This window comes from Cupressus sempervirens, chromosome 1, assembly GCF_028749045.1.
Source record: "Cupressus sempervirens isolate cs-2001-9-10 chromosome 1, ASM2874904v1, whole genome shotgun sequence".
Classification (NCBI taxonomy): Eukaryota; Viridiplantae; Streptophyta; class Pinopsida; order Cupressales; family Cupressaceae; genus Cupressus; species Cupressus sempervirens.
In genome coordinates this window covers 476,469,922-476,487,236 of record NC_143118.1, presented here as the reverse complement: position 1 = coordinate 476,487,236, position 17,315 = coordinate 476,469,922, and positions in this window count along the sequence as shown.

Here is a 17,315-nt window from a genome sequence, read left to right as displayed (position 1 = left end):
AAAGAATGTTGAATGGTTGATCTTGATGGTAGCCATCGAATCTTCTCCTTTTGATCTTGGAAGTCTGAAGAAGAATCAAATTTAGCACGATCTTTTGTTCGCAATTTTAACATTTCACTTTATATGGCCATATCCTTACATAATTCCTTCATGCCTTAACTGTATACTGATATCTCACTCTGGACTTCCCTTTGAACTTTGATGATTTCCATGGCACACTCTACGTAGGAATTTGATAAAATAGATCAACATAGTCAATCACATTTCCCCATTTTGATCACCATTATTCGCTATTGCAGCTATCATAAGCAATGACCCCCCCTTAATCATATCCAATCAGCCCCTTGAACGTCAAAAACTTGAAGTTTAGGAGCAGTTATGTTGAGAAAGCAATCTCCTATACCATAAAAATCAAGCTTGCACTGTTCTAAATGCTTCAAATCAATGCCCACTACCTTGGCACCATCACAACCAGGTAGAGCTAGGTTCTTCAACATCAGACATGTAAGAAGCATATCATAAAGAGCAGTAACTTGTGCACGAACACCAACCACTTCCAATGTATGAATTTTTCTAAAGGGATTCCAAGCTGGTAGCTGTTTCAAGGAGATGCCCCACAACTTAAGACTTTCCAAATAAGGTGAAGATGCATTGTAATCAAGTGTGTTGGGGCAATTGGGTCCAAGGTCAAATATAGTAGAACAATTCTCCTTTCCCAGTACTAGTGCAGAGTGGTGTCGCCTTTGAAAGCCATGTGTTGACCATGTTTATTCCGTCATCTTTCACAATCTACAAAATCAAAGGTGTCATGAAGAATGACCAACAACAAGTGACTTGGTTGACTATTAATAACCTTTTGTGTCAGCGATTCTATTAGATCAATGATGTGTCTTTCTATGCCTTTGTTATTTGTAACAAGATATGGTTCGGATTCTCTATTCATCACTTCAGTATTTTTAGGCATTTTGTCAAACAAATAATGTGCAGTGCCCATGTTTTCATGCTCCGGGTTTGCAACCTTTCATCAAACAATTCACTTACAATTCACTTGCTTGACTTAATTTGGAGGCTAGCATATTCTGTTGATATTTACATGAACAAAATGATGCTCAACATGGATTGTGGAAAACTTGAAGGTTAATATATGCCAAACCAGTGACGTTTCATGCCTATGCATTCCTTACTCATTACTCTTTGTTAAGAGGCATTATTGTCAATGCATGAAGTTGTGGTTCCTACATCATCTTCTACTGTTTCAAAATATCCACATTGATTGCCATTGTACAGGCCCTTTACCAAAAAGCTCCCATGTGTCGTTTGTGACCTTCTCTACATGTGAGTTAGAAATCTTGGATGAATTACTAGTTTGATAGCCCATGCATTCTATTTATGATTGGGTCAATTAATAGTCATTTTATCAAGCAATTATCATGTCTTCTTCTTCATGTATGATCAAGATGCCACAAACTCCAAACTTTCTTCACATACTGAATTCAATTTATTTGAAAGTGATTTAATGATACCATCCAATGTGCCACAAGCTGGAAGTTAAGTTCCTTTGTTTGATAATTATCATGCTCGATCTATCTGTCTTATGTATCTTGCCAAAGCACCATTACAGAGTGGGATCTCTTCAACATATTTGAAATCAACAATTTGAGAGCTTTGTAAAACTTTAGACACCTTTACTTTGACTCTGCATTATACCCATTGTCTCTACCTTTCATTTCCTCTACTTTTATCAAGTGAAAGGTTAATAACCATCTCAAAAATATATTTTTTGGAAGTTTATCTTAACCCCTTTTTTCGATGAGAGGTTAATTTTAATGATTGGGTGGAAAATATGTGTTTTGAAAATTTATCTTAACCTCTTTTTGATGGAGAGGTTAAGATTTCAAAGTGAAACATGTGTTTTGGACCTCGAACCTTAACCTTTTCAAAGGTGAAGAGGTTAAGGTTAATGGTTCGGAATACGTGATTTGGAAATTTATCTTAACCTCTTTTTGATGGAGAGGTTAAGATTTCTAAATGAAACACGTCTAAGTGAAACACGTGTTTTGGACCTCAAATCTTAACCTTTTTAAAGGTTAAGAGGTTAAGGTTAATGGTTCGGAATACGTATTTTGGAAATTTATCTTAACCTCTTTTTGATGGAGAGGTTAAGATTTCAAAGTGAAACACATGTTTTGGACCCCAAACCTTAACATTTTTAAAGGTTAAGAGGTTAAGGTTAATGGTTAATGATTTGGTTGAAAATACATATTTTGGTTCCTTCCACTAACTTGCGAGAACTTTTGACTCAGGAACCGAATTTTAAAAATTTAAATTTTTGGACGAAGCTAGGAACAAGCCAAAGATATTAGAAGGGCTAAATTTCTCAAAAATTCTAAGGGAAAGTGGTCATTTTAATGCTTAAAATGAGGCATATTCTAAAAATAATCATAGCTCAAAAAGGCAGCAATTGAGGCAATTTTGATATCTGGACAACAACTAGCTCTATTTGGGGACAAGGACTTTATAAGGACGAAACTCAAATCTAAAAAAATTAGAGCGTGCAGTGCTTTATCCATTGGGTTTTAGAGTCACTTGAGGAACCACTTTGCAAAAGAGGGAACGAAAACCAAAAATAGGACAATAGAAAGGAAAACCCAAAGCAACACAAACTCCTAACTCGACTATGTACAAGGTAGGTTTCCCTACCTCTAGTAAGTCAAGGTATAATCATGCAAATCCATTAACTGGATGGGGAAAACAAATACCATGGCGTGCTAACATGTGGATAAATTTAGGTGGACTCAAATATAAGCTGGCTCCTGGAATTCCAATTCTGAGATTCATAGCATGTTCCACCTCTCTAGATAAAGAGACACATCCAAATAACCAAGCTTCATCAAAGATCTCAGACTTCAAAATCAATTATGCTTCCTATTGCATGTCATTGATGACTTCATTTTGAAAGACTTGAAGTATAAGGCTCTCGAGTTTCTCAATGAATTTTTTATCTTCTCTTGTGCTTGGTAAACCCTCTTCTTGAGTTTCTAGTAGTTGGTCATTATGAAGTCCTGAATTCATTTTTGACACCAGACACTCTTGTTTTTCCATTATCATGATCATGGTTGAATCTTTTGTAAAATTATTCCAACTTAGATGCACATTCATGTTAGGTTGAATCTTTCCATGATCCATTTCTTCTTCCTTATCTTCCAAAAGATCATCTTGAATTCTTAGTTTCTGTTGAGTTACACTAATACCATCGTCAACATGGTTTGTCATAACATCAAGTTGCCTTCTATTAATATCAAAATTTTCCATTTGAAGGTCCTTTTGGTGGTTAATACTCGAAGATATCAAACTTTGTATTGGATTGCCTTCATATAACCTATGACATGAAGCAACTTGTGGAGTTATAGCCATTGAACCCTATCTTTGAATACCAACTTGAGAATCTTCAATAGAAATGCCTTCCTCTAAGAATAAAGGATTAAAGTAAACATTTTCTTCATAGAGGAAATTACCATCCAAGGATTTTGAGCACAATCTTGGAGTAAATACATCATAAGAGCTTGCTTCATTATATTCCTCCATGAGATCCCCTGCTAACTCATTACTTTCTTTATAATGGTTACTCTTCTCATAGAAGTTCTTTGGCATAGGATTTCCTATTTGATGAAAAGACTCAAAAAGAGGATTTCCTTGAACTTTGAATGATCTACAGGATTTTAATTGCACTTCTGTTGGAATAGAGGAACTTGTCTTCATTTCCATATAGCTTTCATTTTCAATATGTTCAATGATATCTATGTCCCTTTGAATCATCGTTTCTTCTCCAAGACATCTTTCATGAAATGTGAAAGTTGGCATGCATGATAAATAATTAAGGCTATATGGTTCATCTTCTTCTCCTAGAAGCTGATTTTTATCTTTGTCATCAACCGATCTTTTAATCACAAGTTCATCGATGTAATCAAAAGTAAAGGTCTCCATTCCCATAGGGAAAGTAGATACTTGTAGAAGTTCATTGGTGCTTTTATCTCCGTCAACGGTAGTGGTTTCAGATTGTTCCATAACATCTGAAGTATTGATGTCATCAATAGATTCATCACCTTGAATGATCATGGAAGTATGAATGGGAATATCTTCTCCATGTAGGAAGTCATCATTTGAAGAATCAAGGCACCAAGGAGGAATAAAAGTATTATGAAATTCACCTTGATCCACATTTCCCTCATCTTCAATCATATGTTGTGTAGTTTCTTGAGATTTTGATATTTTTTTTTCTTTCTCTTTAGGATCGAGATGATTGAATAGTTTCTCTTAGGTTTGGAAATTGTGACAATGATGCCTTGATATATTAGCAAACCCTTCTCTTATAGATTCCACTTCTCGATCCTCTCCTTGATTAGACATAGAATTCCCATCTTCTTTCATGCATGAAGATTTAGATGAGTCCTTTCTAACATTTGGATTGGGAGCTGTTCTGCTACCAAGAAAATAATTCTTGCATGGGTCTTCTTTATCAAGTTCTCAGAGTGTTTGAAGTAAAGAAGGATGTACTTTGTCAGGATCTAGGTGTGCATTGCCATAGAAGCTTTTTAAGAATTCAACCTGATTAGGATCAATGGAAGCATAATTTTGATGAGAAAGAGGTTCAAGTGTCGAGACTTTTTTTTTACCACCATTATCCATCCTGGAGTCACATGAATCATTTTTTTGATCAAAGTCTTCTTTATAATCGCATGTTGAACTATTTTCTGAAAATGATTTGGGCTTGTGAGAGAAAAATTGATTATCCTTACCATCTTCTTCATCTATCTTTTGCAAAGTCTAGAGCAAAGATGGATGAATTTTTTCTAGATCTAGTTTTCACCCACCATAGAAACTCTTCAAGAAGCTAGCTTGCTTAGGATCAATAGAAATATGATTTTGTTGAGAGACAAGTGAATGAGAGACATTCCCATTATTCTTCATTGTCAGTTTAGATGAAAGACATTTTTCAAAAAGACCTTTACCTTTGTATGTTGACCCTTTTTCGAATAAAGAATCATGATCATGAGAAAGAAACCCATAATCCTTTCCATCATCTCTTTCAATATTTAGAAAAATTTGCAGCAAGCAAGGATGAACCATTTTAGGATGTAGCCTCCTGCCTCCATAGAAATTCTTCAAGAATTCAACTTGAAGAGGCTCATCAAGAATTTGTTTCTTTGAGTATGAAAAGTATTCATCATCACTATCACTTTCCACTTTCCTTTTGTACCAAACCATGCTTTGAATTCAAACCTCAGATAGGGTCGCCAACATTTATTCAATCTTCTAAATAGAGTCACCAACCTTCATTCAAGGGAAGGTACATTTTATCAATCATGTTACTGATTATTGTTCACTTGGTCTTGGATGTGACCAAGATTTTTCCTATTTCTTCTTGGAATAGCAATTATTCTTTCGATCACCACAACGTTTTGACCAATAGGAGCTCTTCGCAAGATTTTGTCGAATTCTTCTTCTTCTTCTAGAACTCGATTCACTTGATGATATTGTTGAGCACTTCGTCTGCACCTCCAGACTAGAGTGTTCAAGTTGCAAATAATGTCTTCTTGTGTGTCCTGAAAGCCAAGATTTGGTTGTAGAACTGGAAACACATTTTCATGTGGCAATACCATCCTTCTTCATTACAGGGAATTGAATAATCTTTCTTGTTTGAGTCCCCAGTAGAGTCACCAAAAATCTGTTGGTAAATAGATTTGTCACTTAGACAATACATGATTTAGCCCAATGGAGTGTGTGAAAAATCGATTTCTCCAACAGTTGGCTAGGCCCTTGATATCTAGCCTTGCGCTGCGCTTGGAGGGGCAGCTCCCTCGTATGATATAATTTTGAAGTTTTCAAATAAAAATGAAATCAAACTTTAAAAGATAAATAGAAAGCCATTGATGATGAATGTACCACACGACTTCAAAGCTTTCCTAGACTAACTTAAAACTGCTAATAACAACAATCAAGATCTATGCTTGAGAACTATTACTAGCACAATGTTGATCCAAAGATTCATAACCATCTACACAATACTGTGAGAATGCTCATTGCAAAGAGAATCAACATCTCTAACAATTTAGATTTGGAAGAAGAGAACTCAAATTGCACATTCATTTATTTTCTTGCACCAAGATCCTGAGAGAAATTTTTTGATTACAAAGAGAAAATGTGTACACACTTTCCAAATATTATCTTTTGATCAAAATTTTAGCATAGTGTTCCCTTTTTCTAAAGTCCAAAAAGTCCCTTACAAAGCCAAAAAGACTCCTTATATAGACACATAGGTTAAGAACTACCTCTTCATGGTTAATAACTACCTCCAAAATACGTAATTTTGGAGAGGTTAATTAACCTCACTAAAAATTAACCAGAGTGATTCTAGAGATAAACATTTTGAAAAAGAATGTTGAATGGATGATCTTGATGGTAGCCATCAGATCTTCTCCTTTTGATCTTGGAAGTCTGAAGAAGAATCAAATTTAGCATGATCTTTTGTTCTCAATTTTAACATTTCACTTTATATGGTTGTATCCTTACATAATTCCTTTATGTCTTAATTGTATATTGATATCTCATTCTGGACTTCCCTCTGAACTTTAATGATTTCCATGGCAAAGTCTACGTAGGAATTTGATAAAATAGATCAACATAGTCAATCATATTTCCCCACTTTGATCACCGTTATTTGCTATTGACAGCTATCGTAAGCAATGATCCGGGCCCCTTAATCATATCCAAGTAGCCCCTTGAATGTCAAAAACTTGAAGCTTAGGAGCAGTTATGTTGAGAAAGCAATCTCCTATAGCATAACAATCAAGCCTATACTATTCTAAATGCTTCAAATCAATGTCCACTATATTTGGCACCATCACAACCAAGTAGAGCCAGGTTCTTCAGCATTAGACATGTAAGAAGCATATTATAAAGAGCAATGTCTTGTGCACAAACACCAACCACTTCCAATGTATGAACTTTTCTAAAGGGATTCCAAGCTGGTAGCTATTTCAAGGAGATGCCCCACAACTTAAGACTTCCCAAATAAGGTGAGGATGCATTGTAATCAAGTGTGCTGGGGCAATTGGGTCCAAGGTAAAATATAGTAGAACAATTCTCCTTTCCCAATACTAGTGCAAAGTGGTGTGGCCTTTGAAAGCCATGTGTTGACCATGTTTATTCCATCATCTTTCACAATCTACTAAACCGAAGGTGTCATGAAGAATGACCAGCAATAGGTGACTTGGTTGACCATTAATAACCTTCTGTGTTAGTGATTCTATTAGATCAATGATGTGTCTTTCTATGCCTTTGCTATTTGTAACAGGATATGGTTCGGATTCTCTATTCATCACTCCAGTACTTTTAGGCATTTTTTCAAACAAATAATGTGCAATGCCCATGTTTTCATGCTCCAGGTTGGCGGCCTTTCATCACACAATTCACATGCTTTGACTTAATTTGGAGGCTAGCATATTCTATTGATTTTTACATGAATAGAATGATGCTCGACATGGATTGTGGAAAACTTGAAGGTTAATATCGGTCGAACCAATGATGTTTCATGCCTATGCATTCCTTACTCTTTACTCTTTGTTAAGAGGCATTATTTGCAATGCATGAAGTTGTGGTTCCTACATCATCTTCTATTGTTTCAAAATCTCCACATTGACTACCATTGTACAAGCCCTTTACTAAAACGGTCCCATGCGTCATCTGTGACCTTTTCTACATGTGAGTTGGAAATCTTGGTTGAATTACTGGTCTGATAGTCCACGCATTTTGTTTATGATTGGGTCAATCAATAGTCATTTTATCAAGCAATTATCATGTCTTCTTCTTCATGTATGATCAAGATGCCACAAGCTCCAAATTTTCTTCACATAGTGAATTCAATTCATTTGAAATCAGTGATTTGAGAGCTTTGTAAAACTTTAGACGCCTTTTCTTTGACTCTGCATTATACCTATTATCTCTACCTTTCATTTCCTTTACTTTTATCAAGTGAAAGGTTAATAATCGTCTCAAAAATACATTTTTTGGAAGTTTATCTTAACCTCCTTTTTTTTATGAGAGGTTAAGGTTAATGATCGGGTGGAAAATACGTGTTTTGAAAATTTATCTTAACCTCTTTTTGATAGAGAGGTTAAGATTTCAAAGTGAAACACGTGTTTTGAGCCCCTAGAGGTTAAGGTTAATGGTTCAGAATACATGTTTTAGAAATTTATCTTAACCTCTTTTTGATAGAGAGGTTAAGATTTCAAAGTGAAACACGTGTTTTGGACCCTGAACCTTAACATTTTTAAAGGTTAAGAGGTTAAGGTTAATGGTTAATGATTTGGTTGAGAATAGTATTTTGGTTCCTTCCATTAATCTGTGAGAACTTTTGACTCCGGAACTGGATTTTAAAAATTCGAAGTGTTGGACGGAGCTGGGAACAAGCCAAAGATATTTGAAGGGTGAAATTTTTCAAAAACTCTGAGGGAAAGTGGCCATTTTAATGCTCAAAATGAGACATATTCTGAAAATAATCATAGCTCAAAAAGACGGGACTGAAGCAATTTTGATATCTGGGCAACACACAGGAAGTGCAGGATTGTGCTATGACCGAACTTAATTTGTGGTTCATGAGCGCTAAGTAATAACAGTAGTGCGCACTTGCATTCTGAACATAGTATTTTTCTTGGTGTAAACTTCAATCTTCTCGCAGAAAGAAATACAACCTTCACATGACTCTCCAGATGCTAATTTCATCCGCCTGAAGATGAACGACTACGGGTCGCACATAATTCAAAATTTTGAGGGTCATCGTGTTGATTTATTGCAGAACTTGATAGCCCATAACATTGTGAAAATACGAGAATATTTTGCTATGTCAACCTCCTTTAATTTAGGCCCAGAAAACTGCCTCTCTATATAGGCGTCGAGCAATGAAGGTGCATAATATGTTGAAAACTAAGGTCGTTGTGAATATTCTCTTCCAATATCTTTGCAGAGATTATTACAGTGTACTCTAACATTATAAATACATGTGAAAGGAGTCGTCTTTGGAATAGTAATATTCATCAACAGCACTTGGGAATGAATTAATACATTTGAGGATGAAATATTAAAGCAGTGTTTCAATCCATTTGAGAAGATTGATGAGTTTTTTCTGTGTTGGTCTTGCATCAAGCATCATTCAAACCATGACTAGGCCATATCCATCCAATTAGTAAGCTAAAGGAGTGGAGTGCTTCATACCAACGAGCTACCAAGAAACATCTGTTACCTAACAGAGAGAGAAACACACAGATCTTTGTTTGGTTAGTCCTGCTATTTTTCGTTGACTGGCATTTTAGGAAGGAGGAATTAACAAGAATGTTGTGAGAAGGGAATATCTCCAAGACTATAAGTTCTAGTTAGGAAAGAAATTCCAATTCATTAACTAAACATTGTGTTTGCTGGAATAAGAATAGAAAATTTGGAATACATTTTCTATTTTCTGTTTGGTTCGTCAATTAGAATAGAATATAAGAATACATATTCCCATTTTACATCTAAAATGAGCTATTCCGATTTCAAAAAATAGTTGTTATTGGAATAGTCATTCCTATGCTTGGAACCAAACAGGCCCTGAATTCCAGAAAAAAATGAGTTATTCTGATTCCAAAAAAATAGTTGTTATTGGAATAGTCATTCCTATTCTCCATTCCTATGCTTGGAACCAAACAGGCCCTGAATTCCAGAAAAAAACTCAGGAAAAGTCACATGTCCATTGGGGAGAGAACTACTTCAGGGTTACTTGATAGAATTGCTAACTCCAGTACTTCATAGTTGTGGCAATATTTTGTGATGGATTCAACTTCAAGCTACAACGACTTTCTATCTGGGATCTAATTTTTGGTTCCATCTATTTTTAAAATTCATTATTATTACTGCTTCAGGAGTAGAGTTTTAGACCTTTAATTTTGTTCATCATGGCATGTGTGTAGAAGTCTTTGCAAACATATGGTATGTTAAGAATTGACTTTCAGGCTTATCCTTGAGCACTATTTTTTGGAAAAATAGAACAACAGTTTCAAAACAAAGAAAGAAGGAACTTCCAACTTATTTTATTGAATAATAAATGCAAATTTATACAATAGCTTGATCCATCAACATTCCTAAATGACTGCTAATTAGATTGACAACAAAATATTTCATGGTTGACAACACGCACATAAACTTGACAGCTAACTGAAACTTATGGACACCTAATTCAAACATGTCTACAACTAGAAATTGGTTCAAACTAGAACTCTTTGACTCACCACCTAAACTGAACTTGAGAAACAATCATTTATTTACTATTGTTGGAGCATTAGCTCCAACACTGATACCCTGTTGGAGGTTCAATTTGTGAGTTTGACTGGGATGTAGACATATTATAAATATCTTTGTTTGTAAGTGTATCAAGAGTACTTCTCAAAAACTAATCCTATTGGAAAAATTGCCCTACAACATAGCAGTCTTGTGAGAGCATTTTGAATCACTTTTCAAGAAATATCATAGATCTGAGGCATTGACAATTTAGATCGATTAATTCTAGAAAAGACCTGGGATTGTCTTTAATTATTTATCTACATTTGAGGTGACAACAGATTTTTTTGTTTAATAGTCTAGGGCCTAACATTACATTATTAAGAATAGGGGGCAAATTTATCAAAAGCAAGATTAGGTGGCAACCAAAATTTATTGCCAAGGACGAGGATAAAATCCTTGAAGAAACAAATGAATTACTTAGCGAATTGGGAGTAATAGAAAATTTTTTATCCACAATAAAACTAGGTCCAAGAAGTAAAATGAACATCCCTCTTGTTTTGATTCCTTTGGTTAAGACAGAATTGTTGGGACATCCTGATATAGAGGTTAAGACTTGCAGTTACTTGATGTGTTGATCATGTTATGAGGATAATAACATGTAAAGACTGCCCCTACAAAACAGGGGCCATGTTAGCAATTTCCATTAAAAGTGGAAAAGTCAACAAAAGTCAAGGTCAATATACAAATTGACTAGTCAACATTTATTTCATCCAATTTAATTTAAAGAGATAAAAAATATAAGAAGATAACTAATATGTTCAAATAAAAATATTGATTAACCAACATACCCAAGAGATCATTTGTTGGATAGAAGAATACCAAAATGTCTTAGACATGATGACCTTTTCGATAGGAGCTCCAAAATCTTCTCAAGATACACTAAGGGTGAGAATATTGTAGGAGTACTATAGCAGCCTACCACGAAGCTGTTAAGCTTTCCCAAAATCTTTTTGGACATGAATGATACCCACCCCGACAACGAGGAAGTTTAAACAAGTAAAACTAAGAGAAGTAATGAAATTGTGCTACTTAATGCATCCAAGTCCAAATTTTCAAATGTAACATCATCAAGGACATATCCACCCTATATATTCATTTGATTATGTTTCATACACATGAAAAACCTAAAATGGATAACCTCAAGGTATATTCACAAGGAAAATAATGATTACGCTGCGATAAGTAACCACAATAGAGATATCTTCACTATTTTTAATAAGGACATTATTCACAACCATAGCCCAACGAGCATAATAAATAAAGTAAAGAAAGGTTTCATAATATTATTTCTAGCCAATCACGTTTTCAAGTAAAGTAGAGCCCTTAGCCATCATACAAAGCATATACCAAAATGTGGTCAGAATTTTTCCCCCATTTCATGTCCACCCTAGATATTCACTTCCCAAATATATTAGCTAACTCTAAGCTACCCACTTCCCAAACTAGTCTACTTAACAAGCTCATCACAACAACCATCTAATAGCACCCAACCATTTTCTTATGGGATGCATCTTATAACTTCTTATTCAAAGAAACCCTTAACTAAATTAGTTAATGTTGTATGATTTCATTCTTTTAAGGTACAAGTCATTTTGAATCTCAACTTTTGTCTACTCATTCCATAAAATCTATATCTCAAAATAGATTGAGGAAGTAGTTTAGAATATTAAATAAAATTATAATGATACTAAAAATACCCAAACAACATCCTAGTTCAAGAGATAAATCTATATAATAACACTCCTTATAAATAACTAGGATGAAGACAATTTAATAAGTTATATTTATTTTGCAAGCAATTAAATTTCTATTGGTGTTAAAATAAAGCTAGTGAATCACCCAAAAAGTAAATAACTAATTTCACTAACCATAAAATGAATTAACATTTATCTAGAAATAAATAAAAAATTAAAATAATAATTAGACCACCCTATCTACAAAGTCAACTTTCAAAATAGAAGGCACATTAATTTTCAAAGTACTATATTTTTAATATCCTATCTATTTATATAAGATAACACCAATTTAATCATTAGATTAAAACAAACAACATTTCCATTATTTAAATAAAATAGATAAGTTCATGTTTTTTTTTTGATGACATGAAACTATAGTCACCATCTAGTTCCTTTTGATTTCTTTGAATTTATTTTCTAATTAAATAAAATAGAATAAATACTTGATAATGCCAATTTCACATACTTCACACAATTCTTACATCCCTGTAAAACTATTCTATCCTCATATAAATGACATTAAATTTAGCATATGAAATAAAAGGAAATAAATGAATCTGAATATAAGATGTGTTTCTAAAAATAACCCAATTAGCAACAAGCTAAAACAATCCCATGCCAAAAGGTTTCCACTATTAACAATTGCTAGCAAAAGGATTTATAGAAAAAAAAAATGAAATTCCACATACCATGAATGGAGTTTTGAGGGAAAGGTAGGCAGTCGGCATGAATCTCTACTAGAAGGAAGAACTATTAATAATTCATGTACACAGAGGATGGGGATACCATCTCTAAGCTTAAGAAACGAATACGATAAAATCAAAATTGAATGAACCAATAAACACAATACATTCTATACTCATTCAGATTTAATTTAGAAGAGAGAACTAATGTTTATATAGCATGCATAGCTATTGAAAAAATATATATTCAAATCAAAAATTGAAAGAGAAACTTGATGGATCAATGCTCTCTAATCCCACAAGTTTTTCTATTACTTTCCCAATTATTCTATGTGTATTCTTGGTGATTTCTTTTTCTTCTTATAACATTTTTTACAAAATTTTCATTGCCCAAACATGTCATAAATCCCCACAATTTCCTAAATAAATTTTGTTAATTTCAATTGAAGAAATAAAGTTTCTCATTATTCATAATTTCTATTTTTACCAAAACATCTCTCTACAATAACACAAAATCAAAATAAAATGCAAAAAAATGGGTTGTGACATCCTTTCCCCCTTAGAAAATGCATCGTCCTCGATGCCTTTATTTAACTACTTTACAATCATGTTTAAGGAAAACTTCACATTGATATTTTATAATTTAAATTCTTAATCTAACTTTCATTATCAAAATAGTGCATGAAACCATATTTAGATTCTATCACAATTCAATAAGATTACCCTTCATCTATTTAAGAAAAGTCAAATTTATTTTCTTGAATGAAACCTAATGTTTTTATTTAAATGCATTTGACACACAATATTTTCAAGGATGATAGTAATACACATAAACTCAGTAAGAGAATAAAATGCACTCATTTATAAATAATATTTTTTATGTGAGTGTGTGAATTCCATTACAACACTATAGTTTTACAAGGTTAAACTACCTCTCTCCAACAATAGTCTCTCTTTCTTATGATGTGTTATTCCCTTTGTTCATTCATTGGAACAATACCAAAATATTAGTCCATCGTATATCATAAAATAAATCAATTATCTAATGAAATATCAAATCAAATACTTACTTATTTTAATGATTCTCAAAATTAAGTAACATATTACCTTAAAATCACACGATATCACACACATACGTGTTCTTACTGATCATACCTTGGCATCACATGGATTTGACCCCGCCAGTAGATACTTTATATCTTTTTCTTGTCATACTTATAAATATACGCTCAAAATACTTTTAGCTCATTCCCACTATTAATAGCTCAAGAATATAAATATTAAGAGTCGATATTTTCTTTTAAACTCATCTTTAATCACACCTTAATCATGAGTAACAACAATAATCAACCATACATATCATCTAACATATGGTGCCCGCTACGTGAGTAAGTGTCCACATCAATATGCTAGTGTCCGCAAACATAATTAGGTAATGTAACCACATCACATCTATTTCATCATAATCATGAAATACAATGACATCCATATATAACATCATCAATGTTCTCATTAACAGTTAATCATCATTATGCATAAAAATACTTGTAGAAGTTAACATCCAAATGTATCATAATGCATTGGTTAGCTAAAATTCAGTGACAAATATGTAACCAATATGATAAGAAGATGAATTATAGAATTCCACACAATCAAATGAGCAACATTGAACCAAAGTTTTACATCTAATTAGATAATAAAACTCATTTACATTGCACACATTGACCAAAGGTCTAAGTGGAATGTATAATGAATAGGCCTATGTCAAACAACATATCAACTAGGAGTCCAAACAAACAACTCAAGATGACCAAATCATCAGTCAACCTTCATCGATCAGGTTGACTGAGTCAAATGCGTCAATAACTTCCTATAAAATAAGAGTCACACAAGGTGGATCTCTTATTCACACAAGGTGGATCATGACATATAGATAGTACTAACACAAAATATTCTCAAAAATAAATAAAAGGATCTATACACACAAAAATGATATATTTCCATAAACTTGCCACATAGACCAAAATGGCCAAGTCAAAAGTTAAAAGACGGCTACACATAGTCAAATTAACAGTAAATAAAATATCTTCCAACTAATTTTGCAACTTCATTATGGTTTTTGAATTATATGTCGAAATGATAGATACAATAATAACTACATTTCACATGCCAATCATCGACCAAACTAACAAACACAATAATACACTTAATAAATTGACCAACACATTGAACTTCTTTCCATCATATGATTATATCAAACATAAGTCCAAAGTGTCATACCTCAACGAGCCTCATAAAAATGTCAACCTGCGCATTGAACATGGAACAATAGGTACATCATACAAGTACAATACACTTTTCTATATAATTAAGTAAATCATCTATGTATGCTCGTCAATCATCAGCAGGGATTAGTGAATACACTTTTCTCATTCATGTGACTTAGGCCCTCATGCCCATCTCATCACCACAATATTTTAAAAGATATCCAAGTGTGTTTAACCAACATAAAAGCACACATTGTGATGTGTGACATTCTTGTCATTCAATCATTACATAAAATATGGTTGAGATGCTTTCCTCCCCAACCATGAAGCCTTAAACTTCCTTGGGAACCTACCTAACTCATAATATTCCCAACCCTGCAATGCATATGAGTCTTAACACAATACAAAAGGCAGGTGGTATTTGGTGTAGCTACGAAACAAACTACTTTCCACATATGTTTAAGTAGAACTAATCACGGATGTGGTAGGGAGATGGGACACTGGAAAGCATATCCAACAAACATCTTGTGACATATGCACATAGCTTTGGCCAAAGCATTTTAGCACCAATTTATATTGGTAGGTAGAGTGGGAAAGAAAGCATCACTTATGCCCTTCCTTTTCTTGTCCACATTCAGTACCCCTCACCAAAAGGTAAGCTTTCCAAGTCTCATACACAAGTAAAATGAAAATTACAATGCAAGAGGAAGAATGACATGTTACTCACAATCTACTCCCTTATACATTCTGTCAATATTCCACATTGACCATGATACAGAACAACACATCACATCATAGGACTAGAAACACAAGATTACACCCTAGCCACCTCAAGATCAAACAAATCTCAAAACCATGGTTCACAAAGTCCAAAAGTGGAGAATAAATCAATAGAAATAAAGTGAACAAGGGTCACGCTAGATAAATCATAGAAAATTTAGTGGCTAGGTGGTCACTGTTGGAAATCTATTTGAAAAGATCATTGTTGAAGAGTAAAGAAGATTGATTGCAAGGAGGGAGATTGTTGTTAAAGAATGTTTTCAATCATTGTTTTGTCATTGATGTCAACCCTGCTATTTGCTGGAATGATAATTTGTTATAAGATCCAAGTACTATCACTTAGTTGATTGATGAAGATGATTTAATCAACAAGATCTAACAAAAGTACCTAAGGGAAAGGTTGAGTTATGGTTTTGTAATGAAGTGCAAGGATCAGTTAAGACAATGGTAGAATGATGTATTGATAATATACTTGAAGATACAGAGGTTGGCCACACTTAGAAACATTGAAGGAATAAGTTGTGACAAGGTTACTACAAAGCTTAACTAAGTTCATTAGTGAGTGCCTAGCAAGCTATTTCAAGCCAAGCAAATTTTTAGTTAGTGCCGAGCAAATGAAAAATCTAGTGTGTGTCGAGTGATACAATAAGAGTCGAGTGTGTTCAAGTGCCAAGAAAAGTAACAGGTGTCGAGCGTTAGTAAAACTTAGTGGATGCTGAGTGAATCCATAGTAGGTTCTAAGCATCAATAAAATGTAGTTGATGTCAAGTAACATAGTATGTGTCGAGCACTAGAATTTCAATAATGTCGAGCTGCTACATTATTGGAAAAGTCAAAGATTCGCCAGATCTGAGCCGACAAGCTCCTTATCTTGATTTTTTTGAACCGGATGGAGGATAAGGATGATGAGCTGGTGACACAAAAATTTAGATAAACCATTTTGAGTGAATTCAAGAGGATTCTTCATAATGTTTCTAGAAGGAACAAGATGTGGGCTAGATTCAATAAATCCTACCTAATCCATTCGAACTAAAATTAAAGGAGGGAAGAATCAAGCGGGAAAAGAAATTCTAGACCTCTATTTAAGGAGTCATAGACCAAGAAGCAAGAGTTGCTAGTGCCATATTGTGAAGTGGTTAAAGGGTGTCAAGAAGGCATCTAGGAGAAGGAAGAATGGAGCACAGAGACTCTGCTTCAATAAGTGGTCATATAGGAGATTGCACTAGTACATCAAGCATGAAGACTCAATGAGAGAAAGCTTGAAAGGAGAACAAGTTGTCAGAGCTACAGAGACTGAAAGCCAGGAAAATTGTGAAGAGCTAAACAATGATCTGAAATCTACAAGATAAGTTGTGAATTGTAATAAGGTCAAAACCCCTTATTGTTACTCTCTAGTAAATGTATCGGTTAGGGTAAAAATCCTATGGAATTAGGTTGGTTTAATAGCCATTTGTAAATCCTTTAACAGGGTGGCATTC